Source organism: Mustela erminea, chromosome 9, assembly GCF_009829155.1.
Source record: "Mustela erminea isolate mMusErm1 chromosome 9, mMusErm1.Pri, whole genome shotgun sequence".
NCBI lineage: Eukaryota > Metazoa > Chordata > Mammalia > Carnivora > Mustelidae > Mustela > Mustela erminea.
Genome location: NC_045622.1, coordinates 34325781 through 34346178, shown reverse-complemented (window position 1 = coordinate 34346178; position 20398 = coordinate 34325781). Strand labels below are relative to the sequence as shown.

The 20398-nt window shown below is 34.1% G+C and overlaps 1 pseudogene; it reads left to right on the top strand.

Moving 5' to 3' along the window:
- The first annotated feature begins 234 nt into the window (after window positions 1-234).
- On the top strand, window positions 235-10715 carry LOC116599717 (annotated as a pseudogene).
- The last annotated feature ends 9683 nt before the right edge of the window (window positions 10716-20398 follow it).

Here is a 20398-nt window from a genome sequence, read left to right as displayed (position 1 = left end):
GGACACAACAGTAGAGGCCCTAGGGAATAGGGGACCCTATGCTTCAGAGTACTACAGGACCTCTTCTTCATAAGACCATTACCCCAAAGAACAGGAGACATAGCTGACTTTCCTAACACAGACAAAAACAGGCACAGAAACTTAGATAAAATGAGAAGATAGCAAAAATTGTCCCAAATGAAAGAACAGGACAAGACCGTGTCCAGGGGTCTAAGCAAAACAGATATAAATAACATGTTTGATAGAGAATTTAAAGTGATGATCATAAAGATAAGCACTGGACTTGAGAAAACAGTGGAAGGTATGAATGAGACCCTTAACACATAGTTAATGAATAAAATAGCACAGATAAAGGACTCAGTAAATAAAATGAGATATATGCTTGATGAAGTGAACAGCAAGTTTGAGGAAGCAGAATAATGAAATAATGACCTAGAAGATAGAATAATGGAAAGTAATCAAGCTGAACAAAAGAGGAAAAAAAAGAATTATGCAAAATAAGAATAGATAGGACACTGCTGGATTCCATCAAATGTAATAGTATTTCCCTTTTGAGTCTCATAAGAAAGAGGGAGAGAAAAGAGGGCAAGACATTTATTTAAAGAGATCATAGCTGTTAACTTCCTTTAATCTGGGGAAGGAAACAGATATCCAGATCCAGGAGGCACAGAGGAACCCCAACAAGATCAACAAAAGCAGATCCACACCAAGAGTTATTATTAAAATGACAAAATATAATGGACCAAAAAATAATAAATAAATAAATAAATAAATAAATAAATAAATAAATAGCAATAACAAAAAGATGGTAACATGCCGAGAAAACCTCATAAGGCTATCAGGGAATTTTTCAGCAGAAATTTTCCAAGACAGAAGACAGTGGAATGACATATTCAAAATGCTGATTATGAAAAATCTGCAGCCAAGAACTCTATCCAATGAGTTATCATTCAGAATAGAAAGATAAGAGTTTCCAGAGAAACAAAAACTAAAAGAGTTCATGACCACTAAACCAGCGCATCAGGATACATTAAAGAGGACTTCCTGAGTGGGACAGAAAGGCCGATAGTGAAAGTACAAAAGTAAGAAACACAAAATCAGTGAAAATGAATATTTTGATAAAATACCAAAGAACTAACAAAATTAAAAGGTGTAAAATATGACACCATATACCTAAAATGTGAGGAGAAGAGGAGAAAGGAATGGGTTCAAATTTAAATAACCATCAACTTACTTTTGGCTGTTATATGCAGATGTTAAATACAAACCAAATGTTAGCCAAAAATCAAAGACCACTCATAAATATGTGAAGAATAAAAATAAGGAAATGCAAAATATATTGTTAAATAAACAAGCAACCTAGAAAGAGAGAAAGACAGGAGAAATCAGGGAAAATCTTCAGAAAAAATGACAAAACAAATAATAAAATAAAAATAAAAAGCAAAAAATAAAAAAAATTATCTATCAATAATTACTTTGAATGTAAATGGATGAAATGCTTCAATCAAAAGACAGGGTGACAGAATGGACGAAAAAATCAAGATCCATCTATATGGTACCTACAATAGATTTATTTTACATTTAAAGATGCTTGTGGAATGAAAGTGAGGGGATTGGGAAACATCAATCATGCAACTGGCTGTCAAAAGAAAATTGAAGTAAAGACACGTATATTGGATCATATAGGCTTTAAAACAAAGATTGTCACAAGAGACAAAGAAAGACACTATAGAATAGTAAAGGAGACATTCCAACAAGAAGATATAATAAATTTTCAATATTTGTGCACCCAAAAAGGAGGTACCCAAATACATAGAACAGTTAACAACAAACATAAAACAACTAATCAGTAATAATACAATAAAGAATAGGGAACTTCAACATCACACTTAGGTCAATGCACAGATCATCTAAACATAAAATCAACAAGGAAACAAAGCCTTTGAATGACATTCTGGACCAGATGGATTTAGCAGATATAGTCAGAACATTCCATCCTAAAGCAGCAGAATACACATTCTTTTCAATGCACATGGAACAGTCTCCAAAATAGATCTTATATTAGCTCACAAAATGTATCACAATATATTAAAAATGACTGAGGTTATATCATGCATATTTTCTGACCACAATGCTATGAAACTAGAAGTTGAGGTCACCACAAGAAGAAATCTGGAAAGACTACAAATATATGGAGGTTAAATATCATGCTAATAATAATTAGTGGGTACACCAGGAAATAAAAGAAAAAATTAAAAAAAAAAAACACATGGAGACAAATGAAAATTAAAATGAAAACAATGGTTAAAAGATTTGGGATTCAGTGAAAGTGTTCCTAAGAGGGAATTTTATAGCAATACATGACTACTTCAAGAAGGAAGAAAAATCCTGTACTCTGAAAACTATAAAACACAGATGAAAGAAATTAAAGACGACAGAAACGAATGGAAAGGCATTCCATGTTCATGGATTGGAAGGACAAATTTTTTAAACTGTCTATACCACTCAAAGCAATATCTACATATTTAATGCAATCCCTATCAAAATAACATTTTTCACAGAATAAGAACAAACAATTCTAAAATTTGCATAGAACCCCAAAAGACTATGGATAACTAAAGCACCCCTGAAAAATGAAAGCAAAGCTGGAGGCATAAGAATTCTGGACTTCAAGTGATATTACAAAGCTGTAGTAATTGAAACAGTATGGTACTGGCACAAAAATAGACACACAGATTAATAGAAGAGAATAGAAAATCCAGAAATGAAGCTACAGCTATATACAAGCCACATGCAAAAGAATGAAAGTGGGCCTCTTTATTACACCATACACAAAAATAAATTCAAAATATATTGAAGACCTAAATCTGAGACTTGGAACCATAAAATTCCTAAAAGAGAGCACAGACAGTACTTTCTCTGACAACAGCCATAGCAACTATTTTCTAGAAATGTCCTCTGAGACAAGGGAAACAAAAGAAAAATTAAACCATTGGTATTACATCAAAATAAAAAAAGCTTCTGCACAGGACAGGGAATAGTCATTGAAACTAGAAGGCTACCTAAGGAATGGAAGAAGATATTTGCAAATGAAATATCCAATAAACGGTTAGCATTTAACATATATAAAGAACTTATACAAGTTAGCACCAAAAAAAAAAAAAAAATGATAAAGGTAGGCAAAAGACATGAACAGACATTTCTCCAAAGTACACCTCCAGATAGCCAACAGAAACATAAAAAGATGTTCATAATCACTTATCATCAGGGAAATTCAAATCAAAACTACAATGAGATATCACCTCACACCTGATGGAATAGCTCAAATAAACCACACAGGAAACAACATGTGTTGGCAAGCATATAGAGAAAGGGGAACCCTCTTAAAATGGTGGGCATGCAGACTGGTACCTCCACTCTGGAAAACAGTATGGAGGTTCCTCAAAAAGTTAAAAATGGGGCTCCTGGGTGGCTCAGTGGGTTAAGCCGCTGCCTTCAGCTCAGGTCATGATCTCAGGGTCCTGGGATCGAGTCCCGCATCGGGCTCTCTGCTCAGCAGGGAGCCTGCTTCCTCCTCTCTCTCTGCCTGCCTCTCTGCCTACGTGTGATCTCTCTCTGTCAAATAAATAAATAAAATCTTAAAAAAAAAAAAAGTTAAAAATGAAACTACCCTCTTATCCAGCTGGGCATTTTTCCCAAAGAATAAAAAACACTAATTTAACGTGATACAGATACCACTATGCTTATAGCAGTGTTATTTATTATAGCAAAATTATGGAAGCAGTCCTAGTGTCCATGGAGTGATGAATGGATAAAGAAGTGGTATATACATATAATAGAATATCACTGAGCCATAAAAAATGAAATCTTGACATTTGTAATGACATGGATAGAGCTATAGTGTGTAATGGTAAGTGAAATAAGTCAACCAGAGAAAGATAATACCACATGATTTCACTCATATGTAGAACTTAAGAAACAAAACAAATGAGCAAAGGGAAGAAGGAGAGACAGAGAGACAAACCAAGAAACAGAGTCTTCACTGTAGGGAACAAACTGTTGTTGCCTGAGGGGAGGTGAGTGAAGGAATGGTTGAAATAGACAGGGATTAAGGAGGACACTTGTGGTGAGCACTGGGTGATGTATGGAAGTGTTGACCTGAACTAATATAGCACTGTATGTTAACTAACTGGAATTAAAATAAAAACTTTAAAAATACATCTGAAGCTCTTTTACAGAAAATATTTCAGTACTTCCAATTCAGGCCAGTCTTGATATAACAGCTTAAAAAATTAAGGAAATACATAGAAGAATTGTTTTCACAGCTTGAACAATAGGTAACACAAGACAGGGATTTCTGAGAGGGAAACAAATGAGAAATATTCTATGATTGTTCTAATTTAGTACTTGGAGTACTTGGAGAATTTCCAGGTTGCAGTGCAGGGAGTAAATCATCATGCAGTGCCTGATTATATTCCTGATTTGAGGAAACACAGCTGGGATTTAGAGATGACAAAGCAGTTAAAATATGTATGGCATGGTAGAGGATGAGAAAGAAGAGACCTGTATAGGAGAATGAGGGAGTGGTTGGGTAAGGGAGAAAGAAACAACTATGGAGTTTTCCAGAGAGTACCTTTAAGTCTTCACCTGATTGGTGACAAATACACACATGTATGCAGGGAAAATATGCAAGGCTGAATAAAAAAAAATCTGAAAGAAGTAGAAAGAACAATGCTTATAGCTCAAATAGAGCATCAAGAATTCCTGTTTCTTTCTATCAAAGTGGAAAAACTTGTAAATATAGGCCCTCAAACTATACAAAAGGCTATTGTCTCAATAATGAATAAAATTGGCCTTAGAGTAAATGTTCTAGTCCTATTTTAAATACTGTATGGAAATATCTCAAAAGATCAAAATCACTCCAATTAACTTAAACACACCCAAAGGGGGAAGAAAAAAAAAAAAGACAAAAAACCCTGGAAAACATTTAAAATAATATGAGAATATCCTTTATCCCTAAGGATAAAATATTCAATTGTTATCATGTAAAAAAAAAAAAATTATTTACCCAAAGAAGTAGATAACTACAGCTTAAAAAAAAAAGAAAAAAAAAACTATTGAAAATGACACGTGAATATTTGATTATAGAATAAATATTTGAGATGATATATAAGACATCAAAATTAGTTATAATTATGTACTAGATATTCAATAAGATATAGGAAAACTGAAGTGTATAAAATGGAGATATGAAAGATACTTGATAAAAGCTCAATTCAGAATTCTATATATTTTTAGAAAGCATCTGAAACATTTAAAATCACTGATTTGTAGTTAAAAAAATCAAATTAGGCATAACGGAAAAATGATCTTTAAAATATAGAAGTAGAGGGGCGCCTGGGTGGCTCAGTGGGTTAAGCCGCTGCCTTCGGCTCAGGTCATGATCTCAGGGTCCTGGGATCGAGTCTCGCATCGGGCTCTCTGCTCAGCAGGGAGCCTGCTTCCTTCTCTCTCTCTCTCTGCCTGCCTCTCAGTATACTTGTAATTTCTCTCTGTCAAATAAATAAATAAAATCTTTAAAAAAAAATAAAATAAAATATAGAAGTAGAAATTATTTAAAATATAACACAGAAATAAAAACTCAACAATATTGACTACAGTTTCAGTAGGCTCTGGACCATATATATGTATAACTGTAATATTTGAAGGAAAGAGAAGGGATAGAAAAATTATTTTAATAAATATTATCTAAAAATATTTAAAACAATAAAAAATAAGCTTGCAAATCCAAAAAGCTTAATAAGCCATAAGCAAAACAGACTGATGTACATCATAACCAAATTGCTTTAAACCAATAATAAAAGGAAAATTAGAAACAGCTATTTAAAAATGAAATGCTATATATAAAGGAACAAAAAACAGAAAAGCAGCAGATGCCTAGTCAGAACCATAAAGCTAAAGATAGTAAAAGAACATATTTAAAGTATTGAGATGGCAAAAATACTTAGGTACATAGAATTCTCTTCCTGGAAAAAAAAATAAATGTAAAATATAATAAAATATAATATTTAACATATATTTAAATGAAGACAAATAAATAACTTTTCAGAAACACAAAAGGAGGAATAATTCCATCACAATATACTTGTATCAAAATTTAATTGTCTATATAATAATGAAAAAGTATACTTAGAGAATGAAGCAAGAAAAAGTAGATATTTTATTTCTTAAAATTTTACTACACAATATGTTATGATTTTTTCCTCATAAACATTAGGATGACAAAGAAATAGCATTCTGACTATATTAAGATATAGCAAATATGTTATTTTAAAATTAAGTATGACTTGAAGGAAGATAGATTTGTGTTCTTAAACATACCCTGCTAGGGTAATTACATTTGTCTTTTAGTAAAATGTGTGTTCCATATATTGAACTGTTAGGAGTCAATCTTTCTGATGAACAAAAGGATTGATGGAACAAGAGCTCTATAATAAGACACACATCTGGATAGTAGACATCTGGCTTTTTTCAGATGATACCTTAGAACTCCATCAGGTCACTGATGATTTTCTCAAAAGGAAAAAAAAAACACACACACACACACAAATGGAGCCTACTGCAAAAAAAAAGAAAAAAAAGAAAAAACCATTTTCAAAGACGGATTATTAATACCACACCTAATTCCGATAGTATCCATAGAAGGAAAAAATAAAATCCCAGAGAGGGGAAAGAATGCAAGAGCAATGGTGCCTGGGTGGTTCAGTTGGTTAAGCTCCTGCCTTCTCCTCAAGTCATAATCCTGGGGTCCTGGGATCAAGACCACATTGGGCTCCCTGCTCAGTGGGGAGCCTGCTTCTCCCTTTCCTCCCTGTTTATACTCTAGCTCATCTCTCATATGCTTTCTGTCACAATCTTTGTCTCTCAAATATATAAATAAAATCTTTAAAAAAAAAGCAAGGGCAAGGCTGTAGGATAAGAGATCCATAGAGAAAAATATATATTTTTTTATATGTAATATGTTATTATATATTACCTTAATATGTATTATATATCTCATGTATTACATTAACATATACTATATTACATATTATACATTATACTCAAAACATGTTTTAGGTGACTTTAAACATTTAAGAATGCTTAAAACATTCTTAAATTTCAGAATGATGAATAGTAAAGAAGAATGAAGAATTGAAATAGATACTCTAAAAATTATTCAAAAACTACTGTACCTATAGAACACTTTTCAATTCACCACTGACCTATAATTTTCTTATTTTAAAAAAATAATTTTTTTTCATTTTCTTCAAATGTGTTATATATTTGTACATAAACACCTGGTTAGGTATTTAATGATATTTATTGAAATTATAATAAACACAATAAAAGTAAAAAAAATAAGAATGAAAACTTGCATGTATGCCACTTTGAAATACAGAATATCAGTGAAGGATTAGAAAAGTAGTACTTAATTGATATCATGCCTAAAAAAATATAAGAACAACTCATTTAGGGAGATAGAGCATGAAATGAAACTGCCAGTCTAGCTTTTCTGTTACTATTTTAGGAAAAATTCAGTTCAGTCCTTAGAATTCAAAATCTGAGTGACTGATAAAGACAAATAATTTCATAGTCTTGAATTGGACAACATAAAATTATGATATTGCTTTTAATTTTACTCAAAGTAATGAGAGACATGGTGTAATAATGATCTTAATAGATGAGGTTGATGAAGACCAGTAGAGACAGGGACTGCAGGAGAATCAGGCAGATGTGGATGTTAAAAGACCTCTAGAAAAAATATTTTTAAAGGAAGAAAATGAAAATCTTGATTTCAAAGTGAAGTAAGAATGTCAAAATGTCTGGTTATGATTCCAGGCTTTCCATTTATAAGACTAGCAAAATTTACTTAACCTCTGTTTCTTGATTTTATTACTTGTAAAAGAAATGAAATCTTGCCATTTGCGACAACATGGATGGAACTAGAGCGTAAAAACAGATTTAAAAATAGAACTTATTTAATGGTGTCAGGATGATTAAATGAGTGATTATATGAAAAGTATTTAGAGCCCTGCTCTGCAAGGGATTCCATAAGTGTTAGTCATTGTTAGTATTAACAAGGGTATGTGAGATTGGCAAAACAGCTGTAACCACTTGTCAAATGACATTTTATTGGAAATGGCTTTCTGGAGTGCTGTGTGGAGAACGATGATGGATTTAAGTTTGAGGAGGAAGGACTGTAGTTATGTATATGATACATACGAAGATATTGTGGAGAACAGAGATGGCGCATGCACCAAATATTTGCCCATTTAATTCTAAGGCAGTGCTGACAAAATCCTAGAATAAAAACGAGTAAGTAGATGAAAATGCAGAATATATAATAAAGAAATGAAATCCAGTTTTGGAGAAAATGCTTGCAAAATCTGTAATTGCAAAGGTATTTTAGATTGTTATTTTTTAAGATTTTTGATTTGTGATATAAACAATGGCAACTCTCACATATCAACTTGTATATATAGTACTAGTTCAAGAATATACTTGTTCAAGAAAACTGACTATTCTCATTTCCTCCAGCATACACCATTCAGCAATATCACATGAATAGTTTGGAATCATCCATACTTGACCATGAACTTAGCAAATTTGCAAATTAAGGCTTTTTTTATCTTGGGAATGTGGGTTAAATATTTGCCAGCACACTACTAGTTCTGTGGCTTGCTGATGTGAATGGGCATAATTATACTTGTTAATCAATAGAAAGAAAAAAAAAAAGGATCTCATAAATTATGTCCCTGCATTTATTATACAATGGCATCTTTTTTTTTTTTTTTTAAGAAAACTTGAAATAGTGATTAATATGTGCCATGCAATGTCCCAAGTATGAGTAGGTAATATATAGGTAGACATGTTAAAGGTAGTATTGTTGTAATTAATTTTACTCATGGAACTTAAAATACCATAGCAGAAAAACACTATTAAGAAGAGAGAGAGAGAGAGAGAGAGAGAGAGAGAGAGAAACAACATATTTTTCATCCTTTTAGAAACCTTGAAATTTTGGGGGTCCTGTAGTAGCACCCTGCCTTGTCTTCCAGTCTGGAGGCCTGCCCCTCCCCCTCCCCCGCCCACCACTGTTACCTGGGAAACAAGCCACAATAGACCGCTCACTTCAAGCTGGTTTCATGATAGCCACGGAGAAAAAAGCAGTTTGGGGCCATTGGTGGGGACTGTGGACCAGGGCATCAGCTCAACGTGCTTTTTGATGTTCAATTCAAAAACGGCAAAAACAATTCAAAAACATCACAGATGATGACTTAGTCATCATCAAATGGAAATAAAATAAGAGTTTCCAAGAGAAGGATGGGTGGAACAAGACCAGAAGGACACTGTGCAGTTTGTCTATGTGTATATAGAGAAAGCATGTGGGAAACTTGGACAGCTCAATATTGATATTTCCAACCTAAAGGCTACTGGTGTCAGTAATCAGATGGGAACTACTATAGTCTGAGACAAGTTAACTGGAGAGTCTCTCTAGGCTGCTACACTGTGGCATGATCTAAGAACCTGGTCTACCATTGAGAATCTTAGTAAAAGAATTCCAAGATAGGCCTTCCCCTTAGCACTTATTTTCTGTGCAGTGAAACTTTCTTGGCTCCTTGGCAATTGAGAAAAATCCAAAAGGCTGTTGAAGAAGATAGTGCTCTTTTGGGACCAATGATTCATGGTTTATTTGGAGTTTGACAGGAGAGGCCAGTGGAGGTGTCCATTGCACAGATATAACAATGCAAGTAAGATAATGTTTTTTGACATTCATTCTCTGGAATGGGATAAAGAGCTCTGCAAATTTTTTTGAAATTCCAATGAAAACTCTTCCAAATGTCTGGAGTTCTTTTGAGATCTGTGACCTAATGACACCTGGGGCCTTGAAGGTGTACCAATATCTGGGTGTTTGGGGAACCAGTCTGCTGCATTGGTGGGGCAAATGTGCTTCCAGGATGGACAAAACAAAAGATGGAGTAGGCTGTTTCTTACTATGTAATACAGGCAGTATGTATTTTTTGAACATGAACTTCTGACCACAGTGAGTTATAAGCTTGGCAGAGATAAACCAGTGTATTATGCATTGGCAGGCTCTGAACCTATAGCTGATGCTGTTATTTGCTGGCTAGGAGACAATCTTGGAATTATAAAGACCTCAGAGGAAATTGAAAAACTTGCTAAAGAAGTAGATAGTTCTTATGGCTGCTACTTTGTCCCCAGGTTTTCGGGGTTATATACACCTTAATGGGAACCTAGTGTGAGAGGGATCAACTGTGGGCTCACCCAGTTCACCAATAAATGCCATATTGCTTTTGTTGAATTAAAAGCTGTTTGTTTCCAAACCTGGAAGATTTTGGATACCTGAGACTATGGAACTCCACTCACTCATTTGGAGGTAGACAGAGGAATAACCACCAACAAAATCCTTAAGTAGCTGCAATAAGATATTCTGTATATCCCAGTAGTGAAGCCCTAGATACCCAAAACAATTGCTCTGGGTTGCAGGGCCTGCAGAAGGAGTTGGAGTTGGAGTCTTGAATCTGAGGATCTGTCAGCGGTCGCAGTGGAGTGGTTTGAACCCCAGACCAATGCTGAGGAAAGTGAAATTTGTTATGTACATGGAAGAAAGCTGTGATGGAGTCAATGGAGTCAGTGGGTTGGGTTACAACTGAGTCTTTGGAAAGCGGTGACCCTAGTTATCTTCTGTAGTCTACGCTTTTTTTTTTTTTTTTTGTAGTGAATAGCATGGTGATATTCATCGGAGCAAGGTACATCTCAAGTATCACATAAATGATACGAACTCATGGATTCCAAAGATGAGAATTCTTTGCCTAATGAGAAAATCCAGCAATTGTCTGTTAATGTGATGACACTATTCAGAGACTCTGATTTTATTTATTAGCCAGTTGCTGCATAACCCTCCAAGTAGGCCTGTGGCTTGAAATGAAAATGCAGCAGAGAGACTGCAATAGAAGCATTTGGTGTGTTTTTTAACATCAAGAGTTAAGATTGGGCCGGCCAGCCCCCTCCTTTACCATCCTGTTCTGCCCCACTCTCTCTGAGATGGAGGAAGAATTCAGGTCCTTCACTGGAATCTTTCATCAAACACACTCAAATGTGGATGTTCTAGGATTTGATTCTCTGCACTACACATACTTGACTAAGGGGTGAACACCAACCCCCTAAAAATGAGTGGCTACTAAATTCTTAAAATGGATATTTAGTGCTCTCATAATTTCGATATTTTTCAGAAAGGTATTTGCCACAACTGAGATTCTTCAAACATTTTACACAGTCTCACTAATTCACTGAACTGCTGTCTGGGTTTATAGGGAAGGACACTTTCCCTTTCTTTTTTCATCTCTCCTTTTTATATTTTTCACTTCCTGTGTAACATACATGCCTATATATTTTATATACAGAGGATAGCCCATTATAAAGTCAGAGCACATTATATTCAGTAGGTTGTAATGGGGATGGTCTTAAGTGGACTACTATGTGTATAAATATTTGGGGAAAAATCTTTAGGCAATAGTTATGCATATTTACAAAGAGAAACTTTTTCTTAAAGAGCCAGCACTGAAAGTTTATGTTCTATGTCAATAAAATAAAAGATACTTTATTGAGACTTCAACTATATTTCTTATACCTTACCTTTTAATTTCATTGTTTTAGCTGGGTATATGTTTTCAAAAAAAGGAAAAAGCAAACAAAAACAACAACAACAACAACAAAACCAGCTGTGGAATACTACAGTAAATATTGTTTTCAAACAAGCACTAATCTACATAAAATTATCTTCATTTGGCATAATTTTAGACATATTTGGGATTCTTTTGAGGGGAGAACAAAAAAGGTTAAACACTTAAGTAGGAAGAAAACCTTAGGAATAAAGCCAAGAATATCTTTCTACCTAAATATGCTATTAATTGCTGGTAAACAAGTATAATTTCTATTTGGAATCACAGAGAATTATCTCCACTTACTGTCAGAGTACAAATGAAGAAAGGTTTGCAATTAGAAATGGCTTCCAGGGGCGCCTGGGTGGCTCAGTGGGTTAAGCCGCTGCCTTCGGCTCCGGTCATGATCTCAAGGTCCTGGGATCGAGTCCTATGTCGGGCTCTCTGCTCAGCGGGGAGCCTGCTTCCTCCTCTCTCTCTCTGCCTGCCTCTCTGCCTACTAGTGATCTCTCTCTGTCAAATAAATAAATAAAATCCTTAAAAAAAAATTAAAAAAAAAAAAAAGAAATGGCTTCCAGTGAAACCAAGAATTTCTCAAAATATTTAGTGTTACATGTTATAAAAACCAACCTAATCTAGTGTCCTAACATCAATTTTTTTTTTTTTTAAATCTTAAAGTTAATTTCCGCTTAGTACAAATAAGAAAATACTGCTTCCTTGGTTGTCTGGTGGCTCAGTTGGTTAAGCATCTGCCTTAGGCTCAGATCATGATCAAGCCCCGAATCAGGTTCCTCTTCAGCACGGAGTCTGCTTCTCCCTCTGCCTCTCCCCACCCTCCCTAGCTTGTGCTCTCTCACTTGCTTACTCTCTCTCAAATAATCTTAAGGAAAAAAAAAAAAAAAAAGAAAGAAAAGAAAAGAAAAAAACGCCTTCTAATATTTTCTTCAACCAGTGTTGAAAGTAGGAAAATACTCATACTTTATAAAAGGTTTTGTTTTTTTGGAATTAATGGTAGTTTGCATTTGCAGTTCTGATTGTGCTGTTTCTAAATTATTGAATCAACTTCGGTTTTATCGAGGCAGTTGCGATTTGAGTGACAAAAATGTTATAGAAACGTACTGTGAAATTATTACTTTGTGTTGGGGGTACTTTTAAACATAATTATGTTTCTACAAATGTAGGTTGAGTTAATTGTAGATAATTGTTGAATTACTTCAAATAATTTTAAGATTACCTCAGTTTTCTATATATTACAATATTTATAAATGTCTGAAACTGCACATTGGTATTTAATGATAAAATGACTTAAAATAAACTTCCTTGTTCTTAAAAACAAAAACAAACAAACAAACAAAAAACCTTGAAATTATTGGAATGGGGTGGCTGGATTAAAATGTGAATTTCCTATGCCTGGAGAGAATCAGTGTTGCTTTGCCATGGCATTTTGCCAATCATGGAAAATTGCTGCTGTTATTTACAATTTTCTATTTTTTTTTTCCAGTAGTAAAATATTGCTTTAGCGGACAGAATTTCCTTCCTCTCGTAATCAGGAAGAACAAGAATACTTACGTCAATGGTATGGTTTATAGAAAAAGATGACATGAAGGGTCAAAAAGCTGCCTCGATTTGAGTGCTAAGGTGTTTGTTCTTCAGATTAACTTGGTTAATGTTCAAAATGTAGTTTCCCTGCTGAGTTTCACATACTGAAAACCGTATGAGATACAGACCCAAAAGCTATCTTTCGTATTATGGCCTTAGTCATTATACACTGATCAGGGGAAAAAAAAAAAAAAATGTCTTCGCAATTATTTTCAAATTTGATTTTTTTCCCCAAGGTATGGATCTCTTTCATTTAATATATGTTTGTGAATATGTCTTATCCACTAAATAGTGTGTTGGTAAAACCTCTTAATATAAAAATGTTTTAGCCTGTGTTTTGGTTCCAAAGACAATTCAGAGTTTAGAGTGGAAGAATGTGGAATACAGAAATTGTTAAGGATTATTAGAGGAAATAATGAGAGCTCAGTTAATATGATGCAGTATACACAAAGATGAGCCTGGCACTGAACTACAGGTTATTAATTAGCATCTACTGGCACTTGTCATAAAGGGTATAAGGAACTTACTCTAAAGATGAATGAGAAGACTGGCTTCTAGTTTTGAGAATTCTAAATATTACCATGTCTATTAAATTGAAGTTAATGTCTCTAAAACATTTCCTCCCTTCCTGATAATACATATGCTATTGCACCTGTGTGGGGGTTGTCAACCATGATGTACTCTCTGAAACACATGAAAAAAGTTCATAATCACCAGCAAAGTCTCAGTCCCCTTGCCCTAGTACAATGAGAGTATGTGTAGATACTCTAGCCAAAAAAATGTGTATTCTACCCTGAGCCTGAATTTGTGAATCATTTTAGTCCTTCTAATGATGCTCCTTTCTCTATTTTTCTAGTTATCCAGATACCCAGATGAAAACTTAAAAATTATCTTGCATCGCCCTCTTGCCTTCAGTATTCTGGTAACAAAATTTGTTAGTTATGACTTCAAAATGAGTCCTGGATTCATATGAGTCACCATCTCCACTTCTCATTCCCCAGTAGATACCAGTGTGATATGTCTTCACTGGGCTGCTAGAAGAGGCATCTGACTGGCTGCTCTCGTTTTGCTCTTGCCCCTCTCCCTCAAAAATTAATTTTCCACATGATTTCAGAACAATATTATCTTCTTTCTTTCTCTCTTTTTTTGTTTTGTTTTGTTTCGTTTCGTTTCGTTTTGTTTTGTTTTGAGAGTGTGGAGAGGGGGAGAGGCCGAGGGAGAAGGAAACAGAGAATCTTAAGCCGTCTCCATGCTCAGTGTGGAGACCAACGTGAGACTTGATCTTACGACCCTGAGATCATGACCTGAGCTAAAATCAAGAGTCAGACATTTAACCAACTGAGCCTCCCAGGCACTTTCAGAGCAATATTTTTTAAACACATATTTAAAATATTTAATATTGAACCCAATATATTTAACATGAACAATAAGACCCTGCATGAGCTGTCCTCTACTCACCTGTCTCTCCTCATCTGTAAACATTTCTCCAGCTCTGAACTGCAGGCTATTAATTAGCATCTACTGGCACTTGTCAGTCCAGTCCAGTCACATTCCTTGGCTGCCATGCCGACCTTGTTCTTCCATTAGTTTCACTTCAGCCATCTCTGGATGGCTCTTTTCTACTCAAACTTCTGCTCACTTGTGGCCTCCTCCACAAAATTTCCCTAATCACACAACTCTTATCCTTCTACCTGCTTGTTTTCCTCATAACACTTATTGCTTTCTCATTTTATTTTAAAATTATCATATTTGCCATTTAAAGCAGATACTTTTTTGGTCTTATATGCTGCTCTACCACTAGCACCTAAAAAAATGCTCAGTGTATATCAAGCTTCCATAATACGTTGAAGATTGAAAAAAACAAATAAGTAGTGTTTAAGGAAAAAGAAAAATAACCCATTGACTCCCTTGGAGAGCAGTAGTATATTTCAATGACAGGAAGACAGGTTGATTTTAAACCTTAAGGCCTGGGGCATCTGATTGACTCAGTTGGTTAACTGTCTGCCATGATCCCAGGGTCCTGGGATCGAGGCCTAGCCCTGCTCAGTGGGAAGTCTATTTCTCCCTCTGCCTCACCCCATAGCTCATGTTCTCTCTCTTTCTTTCTCTCAAATAAATTAAGAAAACAAAACAAAACAAAACAAAACAAAACTTTAAATTTTAGGGCACAAAACTCCAGATATTTCTAATTTTTTCACAATATATTCTATTATATTCTAAATGTGAATGGAAGAAAATGCTGAATCTAATGTTCTTCTTTCACATCATTAATGTTAGCTTTAATTTCCGTATGGGTGGTTACCCCTTAAAAAGAAAACCGATCTTGTAAACTAAAGACACCAGATTTAATAAATACAAATACAGGCACAAAGTAAAATTTGAATTCAGATAAAAAAGAGATAGATTTTTAGTATAAGTATGTAGCAAATATTGAAAAGGACACACTTGCTTTGAATATCATTGCACTGACTATAGTTGCATGAATAATGAATAAAACATTATTCATTATCATAAACAATTTTTCATAAATAGATTATTCTGTATTTATGAAATTCCATAACTAAGAAATCTGTGGGTTAGCAAACATATGGTAAAAGCATAATCTTTACAATTAAGAGCCTCACATGCTAGTGAGGAATATTCAGAAAAGGGTAAGATAATTCTCATATTCTATGCCTTTCAAATGTCTTAAATACCTTGCAAAGAAAAATAGTCTGGTTTTATTTTTAACGTAATTTTAAAGAATTAATACCATGAACATGTTGAAAAATCAGGGCACACTTCTTGGACTGAACTTGAAAATGAGTTTTGAAATAATGCACCCAATTTGATAAAGATGAGAATGGCATTTTTAGTCACAATATTAATATAGGAGTGTTACATGAAGTATATTGTAGAACAGTTTTTTTGTTTGATTTTATAAAAGACAGTTGATAAAGAAGTTGTGAAACACTAGGAAAGTAATTTTTTGGAAAAATTAGTTTGAACCAAATTGTGGAGCCTTTTAATCATAGACTTCGGAATGTGAGATTTAGCATCAGGACAATTAGCATCTATGAGAAGTTTTCTGAAAATGGAAAGTAAATGATGATGTTTTAAAAATTTCATTCTGGTAACAGTGTTGAGAGATGGGTTGTAGAGTAGGAAAATGTTAAACAAGCTTCTAATAATTGTGGCCTGAGAGAAATGGAGGTTGACAGTGGAAGGTTTATATTGTATGATGCAATAGAGTTGGAGGTTGATTCCACCTGAGAATTGAGAAAAAGGGTAAGGAAGACATATTTCCAAAGCTTTGTGCCTAGTGGATCAAAAGAATTATAGTGTCACTGACAGACTAAATGAAGAATCTAATTTTAGAGAAAAGATAGCCAGTAAGAATTTAGTTAATTTGAATTTGATGAGGATGCCTTTTAAGTAAATGGTGATATTTGAGCTCTAAGCCAAAAATGTTGAGGTCTTCTTTGGTTCACATGCAGCCAAAGCTGTGAAATGAAGAAGGTCCTTCAACACAGTATAGGGTCAAAAACCGAGTTTAATGCAATACCCCGGAAGAGAGAATAAAAAAAGAAATGAAGCCAGTAGAAATGTAGTATCTACTTAAATATGGAATAAAATGAATAAATGAATATATAACTAAGAAATAAGAACAATGACCCTTAAACTTTTAGAGTGTCCTCAGCCTCTTAAGGAAACTGATAAAAGCATGAAACTCTTCCCAAAAGAAATGTGTAAATATTTATTCATGGAAAAATGTACATAAATTTTGTGAGTCTATCAATTTTCTCTTCAATGAAGGGTCATTGGATCACAGAGGAAGACTTCCTATTCCAGAAAGGGCTAAATGAAAGTGAGAGAGAAAGATCTCTATCAGCGTAACAGTGGGCCAAACAGGGCCAAAAGTAACAATGGGGAGGAAACATCATGCCCTTAAGAAATGAGTTGAAATAAAAAATAAAAAATTTAAAAAAAAATTTAAAAAAAAAAGAAATGAGTTGAAGCATGGTGGCTATAATTTAGGATCAGGAGAAACAACAGACTATAGAAATGGAATGACATATACACAAACAAATAAATAAATAAACATGTAAAAAGAAGCCACAAAACAACGTTCAGATCACGAGAACCAAAATGAAATTAGTCAGGAAATCAAGTAAGGCAGTTGGTTGATGTAAGGGAAAGATTCACAAGTCTAAAAGCAACCAAATCCTGAGTTTTGGAAGAGGCTGTAACTCCAGGCCAAGTGTGCAACTAGACAAGTAAAAGCAGGTGTTACATGCGTGAAATGGATTTTAGATGAAGTTTACTGGGGAGAAGTCTTTAGATGAAGTCTTTTTTTTTTTTTTTTTCAGATGAAGTCTTTCATACTGGTAGAATCCATGTGCTGACTTCAGAGGGGAATAAAAGTGGTGCTCTAGCACAGAGGAAATTAAGCCAAAACTAAATTTTAGTCCTCAAAGACCCTGCATATATGTGATTTTAAAATGTGATTTCATGTAGATGTATTTAGATATTTTTGATTCTGGGACAATAATATAAATGAGATTATTTAATTTCACTTATACAGATAAAGACAAGTTGTACCAGGTTTCTTTGGGGATCATACAAAGTAGATTCTAAGATGATTAGGTTACTTCTTGTAAATTACTGCTTCTACTTACTTCTTTGTGAATTGTACAATTTAGCTGTTTTATAGATTATTGTATCTTATAATATAAACTTTTTTTTAAAATTTTATTTGACAGAGAGAGGAAAAATTAAGAGAGGGGATACAAGTAAGGGGAGTGGGAGAGGGAGAAGCAGGCTTCCCACTGAGCAGGGAGCCCGATGTGGGCCTCAATCCCAGAACCCTGGGATCATGATCTGAGCCAAAGGCAGACACTTAACAACTAAGCCCCCAGATGCCCCTATAATATAAACTTTTTAAAGGCAGGGATCCTATAAAGGATCTTTTAAAGTTATCTGTGTATTCACCTAGAAGAGTCATGTACATATAATAAAATGTAGTCAATAAATATTGAATAATTAACCTGATTGAATATGAAAAGTAAATTATCACCTTGGTTATTCATTAACTATAACTTAGATGTTATAATTTTACAAATGGAATGACTGGAAATATTTTCAGTAACAAATTCAAGTAAGTAGGATTTAAGAAGAAAAATCCATCATTAAAGCATGCTTTTTTTTTTCAAGATTCTATTTATTTATCTGACAGAGAGATTGATCAGAAGTAGGCAGAGAGGCAGGCAGGCAGGCAGAGAGAAGCAGGTTCCCCCCTGAGCAGAGAGCCCGACATGGGGCTCAATCCCAAGACTCCAAGATCATGACTTGAGCCGAAGGCAGAGGCTTAACCCACTAAGCCACCGAGGAGCCCCAAGCATACTTTCAAGATGAAAATTAAAAGAGTATTTCTGTAAAGCTTCAAAAGATAGGAAATTCTTTTTGAAAACAAATGTTATAGTTAAACATGTTTAACATGCTATGTTTGTGTTTAAAACAAATTTCATAGCAAAACATGGTTTCTATTAATTGTTAAAAGCAGAAAAATGTCATGTATTCTATATTATCAAAATATAACATGCTAAGAATTTTTGATTATTGATAAAATTACACCAAGTATTTTTAAATTGTGTGTGTGTATTACTGATCTAAGATGAAAATTTTTTTTCTGATAGTCTCCAGAATTCTCCAGAATTCCTGTGAATTTTGGATGTGGATGGGGAAATTAATTATTTTCTTTACAGAGAATACTTTATGACTGAAAAGTATTCAATCTCTTAATTTAGGTAGTTAAGGCTACCTTTGAAGAGCCTCCGTCTCAGCTGAAAGCAATGTTTCAGCTAACATTCAATAGTTTTTACTTTGCTTATTCTTCACTACCTTCATTATTTGCCTAAGGTGATAAGAAGTAAATGACTAAAATAATGGGTTAACTCTCACTTTCCTAAAACCAGTCATTTGTGGCTTATGCAGGCTACCTAGTATATATATGGAATTATCTGTCAAATACTTTGTGTCAAAGCCAGCATAAAACTTTTTTGATGTCAGTTGCTATGGTGATTGCCTTAAAAAAAAAAAAAGAAAAGCGAAATGCAGATTAAATAACTTCAGAAAACATACATACATGGTTAGCACATAAACTACAGGTGCCCTGCAGCTATATAGTAATTTAAACACCAGTTTCTGAAACTTTTAAAAACTCCACTTCTGAAAAGCACATCTAATAATAAACCCATAGTTGTCCTCTCCCAGTCTCTTAAAGTCACTGTATTTCCCTCAGGAGAGAATCATCCTTGGCAGGTTCCAAAGGAAATTACATTCAGAAAACAAGAAAGGCTGCATGGGAGGAGTTTTCATGTCCTTTTTAGCCTCTGAGAGCTCCCCAATTGCCACTGTCTCCTCAGGGCAGTATGAGAACATTGTCCCTTCCATTTCCAGATACTGCTTAGAAATATAGAAGCTTTTTTTTTTTTTTTCTTTTGAGAGGACTTGAGCTGAAATCAAGAGTTGCACACTTAACAAACTGAAGCACCCAGGTGTCCCATAAAAGCATTTCTATATTTCCCAGAATCAAAGACCTGGACTGATTGATATGTGAAAATTGTATGTTATTCTTGGAAGTACATATATGCCACATTATTGCTTGAATTTTCACAAACAGTTTTAATTGTTAATTAGTGGCAAACATCCCAGGATTAAGTATGGCAGAGTTCTTAGGATATGGCAGTTAATAATTTGTTATGATACTGATAGAGCTAAACTTTCTGGAGCTTCAGGAACGTCTTGATTGTACTGATATTTTTACATTAGAAATCTAAAATTAGCAACCACTTTCCTTGTGTCCATTTATTCCTAAGGTAAAAAAAAAGTAGAAAAAAAAACTAATGTAGATATTAGTTGGGAGAATTGTATATTTTAACCTTTTTCTGAGACTCTATAATGACTTTTGAATCATTTTGCCTTTTGTATATTCCTGTCTGTGTTCACCAACTCTCACACAAAAGTATACACATTATTCTCCTAGCCTAACTCACCAAAATGCTTTATTACTCAACTGAACACTGTTGCATTTCTTA